Genomic DNA, 14,115 nt, shown 5'->3' with positions numbered 1-14,115 from the left:
AAGCATTTACGATCCAACAAGCATTATACAAACTTTCACATGCTATGATTTCAACATCAGGCATACTCTTAACTCAAGTTCCAACCTGCCATAGATTTTTGCTCCAACACCAATACAAATACAGATCCAAATATTGTTACCCATACAAACTTCAGCAACCAAAGTCATACTCTAAGCCTTCAGTACTCTACACAAGCATCTATAGCCACACTTTAGCATCAAGCATCTACATATCCAATCTCTCACCAAATTTAGTGCCCATTCTTCACTTTAAGCATTACCATTTAAATGTCCCGTATATATCAAGTTCTAATTAGAAGCCCAAAATCTTGAACCCAAGCTATTAATTTCTCTCTTGAAACATCACAAAGAAAATCATACCTGATTTTCTAGAAGAAAAATCATTACTGAGATGGATCTATAAGGTGTAGAGGCAAACAAGAAATCAATGAAATCTGAGCCCAAATATGTCTAAACCCTATATAAGTTAGCAATCACGAGAAATTTCATGCTTAATAAATGGCACTTAGCCTAACTCTATGAACAAATATATCATGCCAAGTCCATGCTAATGCCAAGCACTTGCTCATGCTAAGCTCATGCTCAAGCCAAGCAGATCCACGACCAAGAGAAACACACCAATACTTAAACAAGCTTACGCCAAGAAAAAGTAATTTAAGCATACAAGCATCCGACATGCATACACAAGCCATGCCAAGCTCCTCTCTTAAGGTCGTGCATCTACCATAGAACATATGAGGGCCATGCCAAGCAACCAAGCTCATTCTTTTTAATACTGACTCCCTCTAAAAATACTTAAGATGGCCTCAAGCTACCAAAGCACACACCCAAGCAAAGCTACTACATGCCGTTCACACTCCAAGCAAGAAACCAAGCAAAATTAAAACCATTGAATTACTATGGTCAAGCTAAGCTAAGAGACGCGATTTACAGGGTAAAGCAAGCCAATTAATATTATGCTGCATCATGTTCCATTGCAATCACAGCAGTAAAAACTCCACGCATAATGCCCAAAAAAAAAGAATCCAAGCTACTCCACACTCAACCAATCCATAATCACACGCCAAGCAAGGGACTAAGCTAAAATTGAAACTATTGAATCCACATAGCCTAGGCAAGCTAATAGAAGCAACTCACATGATGAACCAAACAGACTAACAGCAAGCTCCATCATGTTTAATTGCAATTACAGCAATAAAAAGAAAACTCCACGCATAACACAGAGAAGAAATAGTCCAAGCCACTCATGCCGAATCAATCTATTATCACACATCAAGCAAAGAACTAAGCAAAAAAAATTAAGGCCATTGAGCCCGAGCTGAGAAGACACGGCCAATAATACCCTGCCGTATCAATCCCATTGCTGTCATGGCAGTAAAAACAAAAAATTCGGAATGCGTTATACTTACAGGTTGGGTACCTTCCAAAACACGTGGTAGCAAATCAATGCTGATAGCAAAATTGATCACAGCAGTAGCAGGTCAATCACAGCAAAGAACCAGTATGGCTAAGGCGACAAGCAATTACAGCAGCAGCAGAATTGATAACGCCAAAACAAAGCACGCGACATGCAAAGGATTAATCACGGCAGCAAATCGGCAATGTCGCGTTGGCAAATTGATATTGCGTGAACCAATATAAGGCAAAAATATGAGCAGATACCGAATCAAGAAAAAGAAAGAGAGAAGAAAAGGACACAGATAATAGAGGATGGAGATTATCGCACCGAGCAAAAGAGGATGCAGTCGGCCAAGCTTACCAAGCACAGAAGAAATCGCAAAGAAAGTAAGGGAATGGGAATGGAGCCTCTCAAGCCAAAGAAATTTGAAAGGAGATAAGCCTTCTTTTCTTAGATCGAGGGTCTGACTCTTGAGAAGAAAGGCGTCTTGTGCAAATCAAAATATGGAAGAAAAAGATAGAGATAGCAGAGGAATAAGAAGCCTATACCCAGCAGAAGGAAGTTCGACCCAGCAAGCCTATAGAGCAATCTTCATTCCATTCCTTTCTTCCAGGCGCAAAATCTGATCAAGAAGCCTAAAGATACTCTACCACATGCTTGATGCAATCAATCTATTCTGTAAGAGGCTAAGGAGGTCGTGAACATGATTTCTCATATCAAAAGACTGTGAAGGAAGACAAGCTCCTTTCCCTCAAAATTAAAAAAACTGACTTTTGAGGAGAAAGACGTCTTGTGAAACAAAAAGATGAGAAAAGCCTAATGGATTTCACGGGCCAAGACCACTTTCCTAAAAGAAAGGTGATTGGAGGCTGAACTCTTTCCTTCTAGGAGTTCGATGACGACTAGCATTTGTTTTTCAAGCTGAATAAGTCGTAGCTCATATTTGGAGGATTTGCAAGCCAACATATCTTTCAAGCCAATATATCATGCAATGAGTCTTCGGATTTGATTATGTAGCCCGCAACATGCTTGCACGACCTACATAATCAAGGGGGCTAATGTTGACACCCAAAAATCCAGCTAACAAGCCCAATTCATGCTTTAAGCCCAATTCATATTTCGAGGCAAATTACACCCGCAAACATCACGCCATGCACGTGGACCCAAGCCACATTCACGCACTTGGGGCTTACAAGAATGGGTGTGGTGTGGAAGGTAACGGAATTGCATGAGGCCCGTTATTAGTTTTAGGCTTGTTGATAATTTTGGACTTGGGACCAAAATTCATGCCCAACGACCTAACTCTTAATATAGGTAAGTGAAGAAGAGAGAGAGCCCAAAAACCCAAGCCCAAATCCTTTAGAAACAAACAAAATAGTAAATGCTAAACATAGGATTCTTGATCCTAGCCGCATAACATAATCTCATAATCCTAGTAGCACATAATCCCATAATCCTAGCAGCACATAATCCCAGCAACACAGCAGAAATCTTGGGATTGCAATCCTAGCAGCAAATCCTGCCTAAATTATGGCAGAAAATCTGCCCAAAATCTCATAGCCCTAGACACAACTTGACAAACCAAAACACATTGCAAAATCCAGTACATGCATTTAACCCAAGCCATCTCTTTACCCAGCAGTAAAGGCCTTCCACCGAGATTCCTTTGGCTGCTGGAATTGTATATAAATAGCTATGTTACTAACCAAGCAGAGGCAGGACGGAGTGTGCTAGCAAGTTCCCTAGCACTCTTCTTCTCTCATGCTTCCTCTCTCCCACATCCATCCATAGTTTTCCATCCTTTCAAACTCACCTTCTATCCAAACCCCCTTATCTCACAAACCTCAACCAGTACACAACACTGCTGGAACCTCTTCTTCTCAAACTCATGCTTTTCTAGCTCCCACGCCACACGCATCTTGCCAAGCCTCTTTTGAAATGATCGATTCACTGCCATGCATATATATAGGAACTGCCGGGAAGAACACAACAGCAACCTTCCTAGGATTTTTAATCCTTCGAAGTTTGTTGGGCCTAGTCTTCGCTAACTCAGACAAAGGGGCAAAGTTTTGGGTCCCTACCCATGAATATCCACTGCCGTACAACTCCGATCAAAGTGCCCCCTACAAGGTGCAAAGAAGTGAAACAAGAAGAGAGAACAAAGCATGAAGTTGCAGAGAGAGAGAGGAGGATGAATACTGAAATGATGAATATACCCTTGAAAAGTTAACGATGTTACTGTTGCTAGGTACGGAAGTTGGGTCGGGCATAAATCGTCAGGTACCATTTTGATGTTTTTCAAAATACAGGTATGAAAATTAATAGTCTAGAAAAGTTCAGACACTGTTTGGACGATTTTCCCTATTCATCAATTATACTTTCTGCGAGTGGAACAATTCTTAGGATAATAAGTCTAATTTTATTGTATCTTTGAGTAACTTTTCAAAAGATCCATCAATTTTGAAATTGGAAATTGCCAAGCATAACGTCCAATGCAGTCGCCAGATGACTCGCCGTGAAATCGGCAGCCTCCATTTTCCTCGCCTCGCTCACAGCTTCATTGTTCGTTGTCAGGAGACTGAGCTCATCGTCCAAAGCCTCCAATAAGCAATTGAATCTCACAAATTCAATTTGGGTTCTTTGAAATTGAAAATTATAATCCCATTGATTGATTAGATTCATGAAGTTTTGGAATCAGGAAGTGAAACTTATTAATGAAAACCCAACCCATCGCAGTTGAAGTTGGAAAATGCTTCTCAAATTTATCTTTATTAATTTCTCTTCTCATGGATGCATCTGGATACTCTTAGTCCAGGTTTCGCATCCTTGATCATTACAATGATCAATATTTCTTGTCTACCAATCGTATTCAAGACACGTTGTTTATTTGGATGATTGATTGGAATTGGGATAACATTTTTGGCAAAACGAATTAGGATAACTAGAGTTTTAGTTGTATTAAGGAAGAGTCGCATGGAGGAAGAGTCGATGCATAAGGAAGAAAATAACCCAGAAATCTCTTGCAGCAATACAGCCTTGTGTCACACATGGTATGAATGAGCAACTTTGTGCGTCGTATTCTCAAGAGGAAGTGAAGGATGCATTATTCCAGATGTATCCTACTAAATCTCCGGGACCGGATGACATGCCTCCCATTTTTTCCCAAAGTAAACACTATTGGGAAACTATTGGAGCAGATGTTACAGAGGCAGTTCAGGATTTTCTGCATTCAGGTCAACTACTTCCTCAAATCAATTTTACTCATATTTGCTTGATTCCCAAAGTAAATAATCCGGAACACATGTCGGATTTGAGGCCAATTGCTCTATGTAACGTAATCTACAAAATTTGTTCAAAGGTAATTGCTAACAGGTTGAAGCAGGTTCTACCTTCTCTAATTTCCCCTTATCAGAGTGCTTTTGTACCTGGGAGGTTGATCACTGATAACATCCTGGTAGCTAATGAAACTGCCCACTTTGTTCATAATAAGAGAGAGGGAGGGGAAGGTTTTATGGCATTGAAGCTCGATCTAAGTAAAGCATATGATCAAATGGAATGGAATTTTCTAAGAAAGGTTCTGGACCGGTTTGGTTTTAATCATGGTTGGATTGAGATGGTGATGCAATGCATTAGTTCAGTGAGATACTCTTTTTTGGTGTGTGGAAAACCCCGAGGTTTAGTTATTCCAAGTAGAGGATTGAGACAAGGGGATCCACTATCCCCCTATCTATTTCTGCTTGGCGTTTAAGGTTTTTCTGCTTTGCTAAGACAGAAACAGGAGATGGGTTTACTTCAAGGTATTGAGGTATGTCATGATGCTCCTGCCGTAAATCACCTTTTATTCGCGGATGATAGTATGTTAGATGCTCATGCTTCATTGGAGGACTGTTACCAGATTCAGGATGTTATTGAAACTTATGGGAGAGTTCAGTGGTTTTTAGTAAGAATGTGTCAGACTTTATGCAAGATGAAGTGTCAAGTCTATTAGGTGTTGAGGTGGTTGAATCTCATGAACGATATCTAGGGCTGCCTACTTATGTAGGGAGGAAGAAAACAGCTACCTTTCAGTTTATTAAGGACAATCTAGCTAAGAAGCTTTCTTGTTGGCAAGGGAAGATGTTGAGCAGAGCAGGAAAAGATATATTGATCAGAGTAGTGGCGCAAGTTTTACCTACCTATGCAATGAGTGTGTTTCAGTTAACAAAGAACTTTTGTGTTGATCTTGAGCAGATGTGTGCTCGATTTTGGTGGGGAAGCACTAATGACAAGAGGAAAATACATTGGAAAACATGGAATGCATTGTGTAATCCGAAGGAAGAGGGGGGTCTTGGCTTTCGCAGCCTTTCAATCTTCAATTCAGCAATGCTTGCTAAGCAAGCGTGGAGGGTGATTTCTAACCCCAACTCTCTTATTACCCGTATTTATAAAGCAAAGTACTACCCTACAGAGTCCTTTTGGACAGCAGAATTACACACCTCTCCTTCTTATTCATGGAGAAGTATTTTCTCTACAAGGGAACTCTTACAAGAAAGTGTTTATTAGCAGATTGGTAATGGGTTGCAGGTAAACATTTGGTTGGACTCGTGGGTGCCTAGCTTACCAAGTGGGAAACCCAATGTGAATGCAACGGCCTTGGAGGAGGTGGCCGGGGTAGAGGATCTGATCTCCAATATTGGAAGTTGGAATGTTGAGCTAATTAATAGGCTTTTTTATGTGGAAGAAGCAGGAGCGATATTGAGCATACCACTAAGCTCAAGGAATGTAGAAGATAGATTGGTATGGAAGTTGGCGAGGGACAGTAAGTATTCGGTAAAAACTGCTTATCGATTCTCTTTTTCTCATTCTAATTCTAGAAGTCCATTTGAACTCTTTGTTGGTGTCGATTTTTGGAAGAAATTATGGAAGGTAGTGATGCCTAGTTCAGCGAAGATTCATATTTGGAGGGTTTGTCATAACATTCTCCCTTCAAGGGAAAGATTACTGTCTAGAAGAGTGCCTTTGGAAACACAGGTTTGTGTTCTTTGTGAAAGTGCAACTGAGACATCTTTGCACATTTGTCGTGATTGTCCTTTTACAAAACAGGTTTTACAGGGTAATGGTGTGTTGGTTCAAACTTGTTTCAGTCCACAAGCTTTGAATTGTGACTTGCTAGGGTGGTTGAGCATTTGTGTTCAGGCTTTATCTTTAAAGGACTTGGGGGATCTTTTGTTTCTTTTGTGGAGTGTGTGGAAGGAAAGAAATAGTAGAGTATGGGATGATACGAAAGGTCAACCTTGGGATGTTCTGCTTAAGGCTACTGCAAGATTACAGGATTTTCGTTTTCATAATACTAGGCCGACCTTGAGGGAGACTGGCAGCTCAAGATTGGCTAGGTGGCGGGCTCCATCAGTGGGTATCTATAAAATTAATGTGGATGGCAGTTTTGATCATGTCTCAAGAAAAGGTAGCGCTGGTTTTGTGGTGTGTGATTGCAATGGCACAGTGATAGCAGGAGGAGGGAAACCACTGAGTGGTTTTCTTTCAGCTGAACATGCAGAAGCCTTGGCATGTAAACTAGCTTTTGACTTTGTCTTGGATCAGGTTTTGGTACCAGCCATAGTGGAGGCTGACTCTCAGCTTGTGCAGCAACAATTGTGCAGGTCTGGGGGGAGTAATTTCTCACAGCTTGGGTGGCTTTATGATGATTTGGGCTCCATTTTGAGAGCTCATTCTAATTTGAAGGTAGTTTATACTAGAAGAGGTGCTAATAAAGCAGCGCATCTGATGGCTGCATTTGCTAGTTCGTTATCTCGAGAATGTTTTCATTTTTCTTCTCCTCCCTTTCTGCTTGCTGTTATTGCAGCTGAGAAGACCATATGTAATTCTTATTATTCTTAATAAAAGTTGACCTCTTCTTTTCAAAAAAAAAAAAAAAACAAAGTTGGAAAAACATCAATTAAAAAAAAAAAAAACCCTAAAACTTGCTGCACGCACTATCAACCTAACCCTTTGCTTTTCTCTCTCCATCCAATGGCGCGTTCTCAAGACGTGGTCATCAGACGTGCTAGTTTTTTATGCCATTATTGGCAAGTTAGGGAGAGGCGGCTTCCGTAGGCACAAAGCTCTTAGCGTAGGTGAAGGAAGGAGTTTTCTCTAGTGACTCGCGAGGGTTGTGTGGTGTTGTTGGATCATAATTCATATACATATTTGTGCCTTAAAACATGAAAATTACTTGTTCTAAAATCTAATTTAATGTTGACTAATCCAATTCGATGTTTTGTAGAAAATCTTGACAAGAGGAGAAAAAAGTGAAATTCCAGCAAATTTTCCATGCACCACCACTTTTTGAGGCACAAGTTGCGGTGCACCATCACTCACGGTGGTGCCATGTATTTTCCAGCCATATTCATGGAGGAGCAAGGAGGATGAGTACCATAGCATTTATTTCATTACATCCATTCACCATCATTCTATCTTAACCAAATTTCAAACCTTTTGGTTCCAATTTAACCAAACACTCCTTATTACCCAAAAGTCCACCATCTGTTGAGTAAAAATTGCACATAGTGAGCGTAAATGTCTCCCAACATAATTGGACTCGTATTCATTTAATGAATAGAGTTTTAATTATTTTGGGTTCGACCCATTCAAGACAAAATGTGCCTCATAATTACAATCCCTTGTTACAGGGAAACACCCTTCGAGATTCCATTTATGAAGAAACCAATTGTGGATTTCTGTTTGTTTGTTTTTGCGGCTGCACCCGGATTTGAATGGCCTGCCTATGTACCTTTTGAGAGGGATCAAACCACTCGTAGTTCAAGAATTCCAATGAGTGAATGACCCATTGGAGGGTATTGCTTTTTTTGGAATGAGAATAGTGTTTGGACGAATTTGGTGTGAGTGAACCAGGGATTCGATTTGTGTCTGAGGTCATTTTGGGAATGATTTGACCTTTCTGGTGTTTGGATGAATTTGACTAGTGAGGTTAGGGATTCAGATTGGATGAATTTGACTGATGGAGTCAGGGATTCTGTTTAGACTTGCGGTTGCATCTAGTAGGTCGCTAGATTGCCTACATACCCTTGAAAAGGGATCAAACCGTTGTAGTTCACAAGAATTTGTATTTCTGGTATTGGTAGAATTTGACTGGAGTCAGTGATTCAATTTAGGACTGGCTGAATTTTGACTGGTGGAGTCAGGGATTCTGTTTGGACTTGTGGTTGCATCTAGTGGGTGTTGCTAGATTGCCTACGTACCCATTGTGGGATCAAACCGACCGTAGTTCATATGGATAGGTATTTCTCAATTTATACCAACTTTTGTGTTCGACGGATGTATGTATTTTTTTGAACCCGTTAAATGGATTTCTTTTGTAGACATCCAGATTGTAGAGTGTTTGTTGACTTGATTCGGGGTCCTGACGTACTGAGCTTTGCAGTGGGCCCAAGATTTGGAAATGGACTTTTTGCTACATATGCTCTTGTCGACGAACAAATTAATCGGGCCCGAGCTTCAAAGGTAAATGGGCTCAAGTAAACAAGTGATTTGGACACCCATTGCGAACAGTTGAGCTTTACATCGAGTCATTGTATGTCATTTTGACGAGTCGGGTTTTCAATTCGGAGCTCAAGATTTGAAGTGAACCCCTGTAAACTGGGCTTGCTTCCTTTTCTTTGGTAGGAGGCCCAATGACTCGGAATTTATGGTGCGTTTGGATGAGAAAATTATGAAATCCGTAGGAATTTATAAATGATGGAATCTTTAACTCCATCAATCTAAAATTCCATTAATTGCAATTTCTATTGTTTGGTTGTATCTATTTAGGATTTGAAATATGTAATTAATTAAGAAAGTTTAAAATAAATAAAAAAATAAAATAGAAAAAAACCTTGTTTTGGAAATGAAAATTGAATACTGCAAATGAATTTGTAAATGACACCTATTTTGGTGGAAATTGAAGTGGGGAATTTAAATAATGAATTCCTTCGTTTTTTTCCACAGAGAAATTTAAAATTTCCAATCTGATAATGCAAAACGAGGGAATTAGCTTGTAGGAATTATGAAATCCTCACTTTCAATTAAATTCCATCATTTTTTCCCTCATCCAAACACACTCTTAGAGAATTCTTGAAACTCTTCACTTTCTTCTTAAATTAATTTTAACTTCTATGATATCCCCTGTTCCATGAAACTTTGCCGCTGGACTTGGAAATTAATGGACATATATTTTGTAAATCCATTAACTGTTCTGTCCCATATCAACCTTTGAGAAGTCTTGGATCTTTGTCCCGGAAGCCTTCAAAATGCTGCCACTTTGACTTGAGTTTTTATCAAAGAATGCACCATGTTCGTGTGGTGATATGAATAGGTAGCATTAATATTAATGCTTGTATGATTATCTTTTGGCTCAGCAAGTTTGGTTAGGACAAAATTTGCCTCTCAAACTCATCATCTTGCATGTAGTTGACAATTGACCTTTCTTGTTTTCACTTGTCAATGCTCTCTATCTAAAACCACATACTCATTGATCTTTTGGCTCTTCTTCGAGCATTCGGTGAGAAGCTCCTTTCATTCTGGAGTTCTCTTCCACCAATTAAGTCGGCCTCTACTTTGTCTTCTTCCATTTTTGAGCCACCGCCTCAAGAAACAGAGCAAAAGCAAAAGTTTAATTATAAAGACTTGCAAGCATCTGGACATTGTCTTTGCTAACTAACTTGCAGCCATACATTTTTTAATTGCTTTTATATTGATTTCAAAGCATTTGTCTTTTGTATGCCGGCCTTAGTTACTTCTCCACCGTTTGACTTTTCAAGTTGGTGCCACATGCCAAACAAGAATTAGAGAGCTTGAATTCTTCCCCTGCAGGAGGTGTGATGGCTCTGTTCGATACTTGCAGGAGAAATTTGAAACTATGTCAAGTATTCCGTCTCTTTTACTTTGAATAGAGAAAAGAGTGCTATAGCACTTTATTATTTTCTCTCATTCACAATTGAAGAGTTGCAAGAACTTCCATTCCTCTGCTTGTTTCATTCTCATTTTGGTAGGAGGACCACGGCAATGTCATTTTAGGAGAAGCTTGAGTCGTGCATGAGCAACACCATTTCAAGGGAGATTTGAGCATTGAAACAAGGCTGTTCATGAACAACCGTATTGTTTCGATGCGTTAAGCATTGGAGAGCACCTAAGAGTTGCAAGCAACACCATTTCAGGGGAGCTTCGAGCATTGAAACGAGGCTGTTCGTGAACAACCGTATTTCGATGCGTTAAACATCATCGTAGAGAGGTTGGAAAAAACTCTAATGGTTGTGGTCGTTCATGAACGGCCTATTAGAGTTTGTAAACTCCATACAAGATGGTCATTATCTTCCGGATCAATTGAAGGCAGGGAAGCAGACTTCTTTTCCTGTCATGAGCATCGTTTGGGCAATTTCATAAAAGAAAAATAACCATGGATGCAGCCGTATACCTGCAACTTTTTTTTTCTTTCTCTGGTAGCGGAACTTGGACCTTCCTTCTCTATTTCTCTCCTTTCTGTATTTCTGCTCTGTGCGTCTTTTTTCCTCTGCTGCGTCTTTCTCTTATGCTCTCCTCTATGTTGTATTTTCTGCCCCCTTTCCTTGTTGTTGTAGAGCCTTTTATAGGCAACTGAGGATCACTGTGTGAGCTGAAGATGACAATATCTCTCATTCAAATTCAAATTTGAATATATGATCAAAGCAGCAACTAACTCATATTTTCAGCCTTGAAAGGTGGCTTTTGTTATCCTTGTTAGATAGATAATTTAACATCTCTTTGCTTGCCGTTTGAATCCAGTCAAAGCTTTGAATAGCAATATATCTCATATGCTTGCTGTTTGAATTTGGTCAAAGCCAACCAAACTTTGAATGGCAATTATCTTCATTCAAAGCTAACAAACCGTAAGCTTATCAGTAGAGATATATGAATGTGTTCCCTTTTGTTTTTTTTTTTTTTTTTTTTTTTGGTCTCGCAACAGCTTGTACAAGCGTGTAATTGTGCACCGACATTTGTTGTAATGGGCTCCCACTTTTCCGATTTATTTTGAAAGACCATCACCATGTAATTTTTAGACTCGTGATTTATTTTTTTCCGGTTTCAACACCATCATCATCACTTCAATATCTATCATGTTTTAGGCTTAATCACTATCTCTCACTCATCATTTCCTACTCTAATCTACACTATCACTCCCATACTTTTTTCCCTTGTTTTTGGGATCTATGACTACTCTCATACTCCACCTCTTTGCTCAATTCAAAAACCTAGCTGCTATCTTGACTTCTCAACACCATTTCACACATCTCTCTCCATCTATTTAAGTACACATTCTCACAAGGAAGATGACATCACCCACATTTAGCCATTACATCTTTTTCTCTCTCTATTTTCTACATAATCCACTATCATCTCCTCCACAAAACCTCCATGTCTACCACTTCATTTTCCAACTACATTCCTACTCATAACATCTTACATATACCAAGCTTCATCATAATCTCAAGTCTTGAAGAAAGAGTTCATGGAAGAAGCTAGAGCACAAGAAGAGCCACCACATCATCTTCATGACAAAGTTTCCATGATCAATCACTTCATTATCCTTCATTTGTGATCATCCCTAGTCATTTCTAAACTCTATCCTTTGTTAGCTTAATGTTTTCCATTATGTTGATGCTAGTTTATGTAGATATGTGTGAGTAGTCTATTGTCGGGGCTAGGGTTGAAAGCCTTAACCAAACTTGTAGTGAATTGATGTTTGAATCTTATTTGATGCAATTTCCATGATCATCTTCACATGCTAATTCAAGAAGTGAATGCTTATATTTGAATCTAGCTATTTGAATACTTTGCATTTGTCATTACATGAAGAATGTTTAGAGAGTAGCTAGATTTGAACATTAATAGCATGATAGCACACTAAGTGTGTATGTGAGGGTAGTGAGTTAAAATTACCTAGACCTAGGATTGGTTTTCTTGCTTGATTATCTAAATTCAAACCTTTATGCATCTAGAAGCAAGAAATTTATACTTATTTGGAAATATAACTTGTTCTTGGGTAGTTAATTTCGCACTTATCTTGTGGAAATTGATAAAATGAAAGGAGTTTAGGCCTTAGTAGTCTTATCTGGATGCTAAGAGGTTAATTGGATACTTGGGATTGCGTTACTTACAATTTGAACATCAATGCATGTAAGGGAGGCTATATATGGTGAACAACCTAAAGCTCTAACTTCCATCCATTCTATCACATCTAGTTTAGCATAGCCTAGATTACATTTCAAGTTTTTATCTTGTGTTAATTTGAGTTGAAACCATCTCCAAAGCCAAAATCAAACCACTACACCATCTTGCATATATTCACCATGAACTTGGTTCCCTTGTGAGCCCTTGTTTGTGATTTGTACATTTGCATATTCATCTAGCCCTTTAGGTTTTCCCTAGCTAGAGTGGGTTTTCCAATCCCTTGGGTACGATATCCCCTACTCATAATCCCCTACAGCGGCTTTCTGCGATACACCGATTGGAGCACTTCCGATCGAGTTTTACCTGGCCCCGCACGCGGAAACCAAGGTTCATGAGCCATAACTTGGCCCTTATACTTGAGGCCTTGAGAGTGGCTGTGTGGCTAACAGACGTTTGGATAGTTGGATTGGCGGATCAGATAGCTTTCAGGCCAAATCGGTTTGGTTTCAAACCAGATCAGAGTGGGGTTAAAACATATCACATTGAAAGGGGGCGATTTGTTGTGCTATTAGGTTTTCTTGATTGGACTTTCCCCGAGTCTGTCAAGCGAGTTAATGGTTGTTCATCTAAGGCTGACGATGTTGATGGTTGGCTGAGGTCTAACGACAATGGCTGCCTTGCTTCTATTTTTACAAGATCTGGGCTGGGGGATGGTGTCAGCCTTTGATGGAGGAGCGACGGTGGTGGGGCTATGAGGATGGTCTGATGGTGGTGTTGGTGGTCCGGCTGGAGTGGTGCGATGGGAACAACGGTGGTTTGGTGCTAGATTTGGGTTGGGCCTTGTATGTGAACTGGAGATGTCTCCTTTCTTCCTTGTTGGAATTTTATGTCTAGACCTAGACCTTAGGCCCTTATTGGGCAATATTTTATTTTATTGTATTATTTTATTATTATTTTTACTTTTTAGTTGCTAGTGGCCTTAGGCCGTCAATAAGTCACTCTCACTATTTGATAGGTTGATGATGAAGGGTTTGTCCAGGCCTATACACCTTGTGTGCCTTGTCTACTCTGGTTAGGCGGCATGTTCCTCACTTAGTCAAATGGTCGCAACCTCCCAGTGGCAGGATTAAACTAAGTGTTAGAATTTAGAAATAGGTATTGTAAGTGACAGATCAATTCAAGAAACAAAACGTTGTTTGCAACCAGATATATATATATTTACGACTAGGATTGGAAGTAGTTAGCAATCCTAAAATATTAAAGTAAAATTAAAGGCAGATTGAAATACGACAAAGGATTGCAGTGAAGTTGCAATCCTAAAATTAAAAGGAACGATAACAATACGTAAAGAACAAATGAAAGTATATCAAGAAAGGAGAAATCGAATTCACTGACTTGAATCTTTGAGAGAGGCTTGCTTTGGTGCAATGTCCTAAGACAGAAATACGTCCCTACACACTTGCTGTAGATCTTCGTGGATGTCTGCCCTGCAGGATTCAACTGTCAATCCAAGG

The sequence above is a fragment of the Rosa rugosa genome, chromosome 5, assembly GCF_958449725.1.
Source record: "Rosa rugosa chromosome 5, drRosRugo1.1, whole genome shotgun sequence".
NCBI classification, from domain to species: domain Eukaryota; kingdom Viridiplantae; phylum Streptophyta; class Magnoliopsida; order Rosales; family Rosaceae; genus Rosa; species Rosa rugosa.
This window is presented reverse-complemented; position numbering follows the sequence as displayed.